Source organism: Polypterus senegalus, chromosome 4 (genome assembly GCF_016835505.1).
Source record: "Polypterus senegalus isolate Bchr_013 chromosome 4, ASM1683550v1, whole genome shotgun sequence".
NCBI lineage: Eukaryota > Metazoa > Chordata > Cladistia > Polypteriformes > Polypteridae > Polypterus > Polypterus senegalus.
Genome location: NC_053157.1, coordinates 227894833 through 227901333, shown reverse-complemented (window position 1 = coordinate 227901333; position 6501 = coordinate 227894833).

Genomic DNA, 6501 nt, shown 5'->3' with positions numbered 1-6501 from the left:
TGTTAAAATGACTTCAATGGTATTTGACTCCTTATCTTTCTTTTAGAATTGAACCAAAAATCTGTTGCTGTCAAGCTTATTTTTTTTTTTTTGTTTTACTGGTCAGATTTATCATCACTTTGAAAGCCATTAAAAATGTTTTCCGTATTATTTTGTAACTGTATTAGTGACAGAACAATGGACCATGGTATGACTTCTTCGCCATGATGCTTTTATGTGAGGATTTTGAAGTTAATTGCATTTCAAGTTTCAATTTTTTCCTCCTCATAGTTCAAAATTTTATGTCTGGTGAAACAGAAAATGTAATCTTAATTTTGTATAAAGGTGTCTGTTGTGGCATCTATTGTGTCTATAATATTAGCAATGCTATACCTCGTGCCTGTTGTTGCTTCGATTGATTGATTGATGTTGTAGATGCCAGAAAGGACAGGCATCCTGGCTGGGAAAAAGGTGGGATTCTTTCTCAGCCAGGAGGGCATAATGGATGGATTGGGTGAATGGGCTTACCAGGAGTAATTCACTCCCCCACACAACATGTGGCAGTGTTCTTCAGGGCTGAACCTTATTAAGACACCTGCAATAGATGGCATGGGAGTTGGAGTCCAGAAACACAGCCCTGTTGTGGACTGCTGGGGCAGGACTGCCCTGGTGGACATACAACCTGGAAATGTTCCGGACAACTTGGACAGAAGATGTTTGGTTTAACTTAAAAGAGAGCTCATCACTCACTTAAACGAGTCAAAGTCGGAAGGCAGTGGGCAATGCCATCTTGGAGGTAGAAGGAGACTTGTTTTATATATAAAACTAGTTTTAAAGGTCTCTTCCTTTTAAATATCTGTAAGTACAGTGGGAGAAAGATCTCTTACTCAACAATTCAGGAAAGGAATGGAAAGCAGCCACGCTCACAATCCACTCAATCACCATATAAAGCATACAATTATTCAACTTAAAATCTTTTATCGAGCATATCTGTTTCATTTAAAATTGTCCAAAATGTTTCCAGGTCAAGATCCAACCTGTGAGAGCTGCAGTTGAGCTCCAGCCTCACTGGGCCACATGTTTTGGGCCTGCACCAAATTAGCATCATTCTACACGAAAACCTTTAAATGCTTTTCAGACAGCCTTGGTGTCACAATCCCTCCTAACCCATTAACAGCCGTGTTTGGTGGACTCCCAGATTGGCTCAACGTGAAGAAGGACAAACAAACTAAATGCCTTTACTTCAGTATTGGCAAATAGACTTACCTTGCTCAGCTAGAAGAATCTTAACTGTCCTATTCTAAGTCAGCGGGTAACTGATGTTATATACTATTTGAAATTGGAAAAAATCTGATTCTTTCTTGAATTCCTGATGATCTGTTCAGGATCTATCAGTAATATTTTAATTTTTAGAACAAACACTTATATTGGGGAGAAAGTCTCCTTTCCCTCTATACTATTCTCAAAAGTTCTAGTTTGGCTGTTGGCCTTTCTTTCTCATGGATGATGGTTGAATTGAATTTAATTTTGTTAAGTTTGATTGTATGGAATGTTACAAGCTTTAAATAAATTCAATAAAAGTGAAAAAAGTGAATTAATGCTGGTGTTCTTATGAAGAAGGTGTTTTTTTTTTCTAATAAAAGCATTTGTTTGAACCTGGAATTGTGTTGGGTATAACTATGTCTGTGGTTTATGACTCAGTGGTGTCCCATTGTTGTTACAATGCTTAGACAGTCAGTAGTTTTTATCATATTTATAGGATTTACAATTCTCTAGAATTCCTACTGTGTTCAAACAGCAATATTGCATTTCATATTTCATCCTGTTTGACTTTTATAACACAACTCACCCTGTAATATTCCTCAACATTTCTATCCATTATGCCTACCATGGAATGGAGTTTTGTACCACAACAATTGTAATAAATTATCTGCTTGAATATTTTGGAATGTTTTCTTGAACAATGAAACACCTAACTTTTCAGGTAGATTTATCATTTTAGTACATAAAGTCAGAAAATGGCACAGTGTGAGTGTAAATTAGGGGCCCATTTACTGGACTGGTGCACCCTTCATGATTGGGCCGTCGTTAGCACACAGCATTGTTAAGAGAAGCTGTGTCTCCCTGTGCTACTGAAAAATACAGCTTTGAATGGATGAGCTTCACACTCATAGTCCATTTATTTGCCTTGTGCCAAATCAGTAAATGATTACTTTGTGTTGATCTCTAGTTAGAGTGGTAGAGTTTCACATAGCATACTATCAAAACAAACCAGAAATAACAATAAAATACACCAAGGCCAGGTCACTGACTTCTTTCATCGGACAGAAATCATGGAGGGTTGACAGGGGCTGTGTTTGTGCACCAGCACATTTGCAATAACTGTGTGGTTTGCTTACCAAAACCATCTCACTGAAAACTAGAAGAGGATATGAACATGGTGCACTGCTTAGCCTGCTGCTGGAAGGAAATGCTTAATGTAGGCAACTCTGCAGAAGATAAAGACATGTGCTTCACTGTTGTTTTTTCAGACATGTCAGGTGAATTTCATTTCACTGAAGTATGTTGTGTACTTGTTCTCCAGTTGTAACCTCTGGTTTCTCTCAGATTATAAATCTACTGCCTTGTAGGTCTATCAATATTTAACATTTCATTAACATTTGTTAATATTTTACCAAAGGTAATGTGACTCCGGTGCCCACATCGTGCCTGAAAAGCAACCTCATGTAGTGGAAGGGCATCCCACCTGCACATATCTTGCAGTGTGAGGTTTGATCATTGGTTATTTCTTGCCACTCTGATCACAAGTGAATTTACACCTTTTTTTTATCATTTTGTGAACTGATAGTAACACTTTAGGTACATACCTATTTCATAACACACACTTTGTTTGTCTTCGTAATACTTACAAAGCATCATTAAAGTGTTTATTCATCACTGCAATGTGACCAACTAACAAAATTTCACTTTGGAGTGGTCTGAGATGACTCAACCGAGACACATTTCTCTTGATATTACGCATTTACTGTAAGACCTGGAAATCCTTCATATCAAATCTTTTTACCCCAAACTACAGGGTTATGGGGGTCTGCTGGAGCCAATCCCAGCCAACACTGGGTGCAAAGCAGGAAACAAACCCTGGGCAGGGTGCCAACCCACCTACCTACCGGAGCACCCGGAGGAAACCCATGCAGGCACAGGGAGAACATGCAAACTCCACACAGGGAGGACCCGGGAAGTGAACCCGGGTCTCCTAATTGTGAGGCAGCAGCACCACCACTGTGCCACCCTAGAACAAACCTATGTATAGCAATAAAGCAGATGTTGTGAAACAAAAACCAGAAAAAAGCTCAGCTTAATTATAAATCTTTAGAAGTCATACAGAACGAGCTCAGTGGCATCCACTTTATAATCCCCTCTCTCTGAATTGATGATAATAAACCCAGCAGAACTGTAGACACTCACGTTGAAGACATCGGGACAGGTGAGATGAGCAGAAGGATACCCTTTACTTAAACTGGCACATGGTGGCAGAGCACCTGTTTTAGTCTCTACTTTTTTACTTTCTCGTATACAAAGTATAGGGAAACTATTGTAATTGTCCGAAAATTCGATTTTTATGAATCTCAACATATTAAACCTTACTGACTTTCTCGCATACTAAACAATAGGGAAAGTATTGGAATCCTCCCAAAATACCATTTTCAACATTTTAGAGTCCAAAAATACCATTTTTGGAATTATGTCTGTGTGTGTGCATGTGTGGGTGTCTGTGTATGTGTGTCTGTGTGTATGTAAACATGATAATCTGAGTATGCTTTCACTTAGGTCAACCAAATTTTGCATACAAGTATTAGGTACAAAATGCAGATTTCTATAAACTTGAGGGCTATTTCAGCTGACCAGAAATGTTACTTTACCTTTTATTCATGCAGCTGCAGAATCTGATTTAATTCAAATTACTTTTATAATACGGTTCAATATCTTATTAATTTGATTTGATTTGTTGTTGATGGTTCTTTAATGTGCATAATATAAAAATATAATCATTGCTTTACAGTTTAATCCTCAGTTATCTATCCCCATATCTGAATATACAAGAAAGTCTAGGGGAGACCACTCCCAATTTTTTTATCTCCAAACAGCTATTTGCTACCAGCCAGTACAGATATCAAAACCTGTTGTTTTCAAAGTGCTGATCTTCTTGTTATTTTGTTATTACCTGCCCTCCTCAGCCTCAGAGAGTATGGTAAGCATTACTGACCTTAACAAGGAGGTGTAGGAATCTGAAATTTCTCTACAGTAAGCTCATTGAATTTTTTCAGCTTCAACAAGTCAGTCCTTCATTTGTACAAACTGGATGGAATAAAGGAGGTTTTAGTGTCCAGAGACTAAGAAGAAGACAGATAGCATGAAAAAAAAAATATTAAAAAGCTAAACATGCAGCCAGTGAGACAAAGTCTTAACACATGTCAAGGGACCAGGAAATATTGTGAAAAGTCCAGTGGTCAGCAGACAGTAATGGCCAGATGATGTCAAGGAGATGCCTAATTCAGGTGCTGTGAATAGGATGAAAAGAGGAAACATACTGAAACAAAGAAAATTAGAGGCCTTACTCATTTGGTAAATATTGCACCTTTCACAGCATTATGAAGTTTACAAAGTTACAAATACTGCTAGTTGCAACACAAGCAGACATTCATTAGCTTCACAAAATAGAGATGCCACAGTTTTGAAAAATTATAATGAGAATAGGTCTTTCAGGTGAACCAGCTTGTCCATCCACTTCACCTAGATTGTCTAGAATAACATCAAGTTGAGGTTTAATGTCACCTAAGGCGCTACTCTCAACTACACTACTTGGTGATTTATTCCAGGTGTCTATGGTTTCATTGCATGAAGAATCACTTTCTAACATTTATTTGAAATCTGCCCTTACCTAATTGCCATCTGTATCCCTCTGTAGATGTCAGTTAGGTCACCTCTTAATCCTTATTTTCTTAAACTAAAAAAGGCTCAACTTCTTTAATTATTTCTCATAACTCATACCTTTTAGTCCTGGATTACCCTAGTCTACCTCCTCAAGGTAGGGTTGCTTTTTTGTAAATTGGAGGCCAACACTGTACACAGTACTCCAAGACAATGTGACTTAGTGGATTCTGTGATGGTAAATTGGTCAGATTCTAAAGTTGCACAGAAGTCCCAATGCAGAATACTTCCACAACCATGCTTTACAGTTGGTACCTTATTCTTCTGGCTAAATGTCTTTGTTTTTCGCCAGACATGTCTTCTATCACAGTGGCCAAATAACTCTGTCTTTGCCTTGTTTGTCCTGAGCAGATTGTTGTAGAATTTCTGGCCTTGCATACACTCTTAAAAATATATTGTTCTTTACTGGGTCCTGTGGTTCATCATAGAGCCATTGCATGACAAAGAACAATTTAATTCTGGAAAGGATTCTTTGCATATTAAGTTTATTCTTTGTGTTTTGAAAAACTTCCCAATATGTGGAAAAAAAACAATCTTTAATATACGGAAAGGTACCAAGCAGGACTCAAACAGACTAAGAAAACTTGAAACTTAGCCCATGTTATTGTATGCAGTGAGAGTCCAATTCAAATCATGACTTGGTGTTTCACAAATCTGTTAATGTCTATTCATGGTTATTTATTATAAAGAGCCTGTTACAGATCTTAATAAATTGTTTTTTTCTGGAACCTTCATGAAGATGAGTTTTCATGGGAACCAAAAATGTTTCCCCTATGGCATTGCTCTGAAGATCCACTCTGAAGATGGCACAAGTTATTTCTAAGAGTGTATGTGTTCATGGGCAAACTTTAGTCTTGCCTGTAATGGTCTTTCTGTACAGCAAGTTTGTTCCTGTCACACCTCCCACATATATCTAATTTGTGAAGCCACGCTCTAATGGTAGACTCATGTCCTTTAACATTAACAGTGGCCAGAGCTACCTGTAGGTCCCAGGAAGAAATTCTGGGCTTCTTAGAAATTTCTTTCAGCATCTTATGATCTGCTTTCAGGTTGAATTTGCTGGGGTGGCCTGGCCGGGACCAGTTGGCAGTTGTCCGAAATCTTCTCCTCTTGTACATGACCTTCAAGATAGTGAAATGGTTGATTTCAATTTTCTGTAGATTCTTTTAAAATCCTGTCCCAGAATCCTAGGCATCTATAACTTCCTTTCTAAAGGTCTCGCATAGCTCTTTCAGTTTAGCCATGGTGAGATAACACTCACTTCAATATCAAACTAAATGTCTGAGTTAAATAAGATAAGAAAGAAAAATGAAAAGGCTCAGAGAAGATCCTCTTTAGTGATGTTTTAATCATTAGCACCTGTTCTGTGAATAAGAAGAATAAGAATTATGTCTGGGACAGTTCCACTTTATATTGTCATATCCTCCTTCCTTAGGAGTTCTGATTAATCACTTTTGATAATTTTTTGACACTTCCTATCTTAATGTTAGTTTGGTGCATATACAGTATACTTGGAGTAACTGCTGCCTTGTG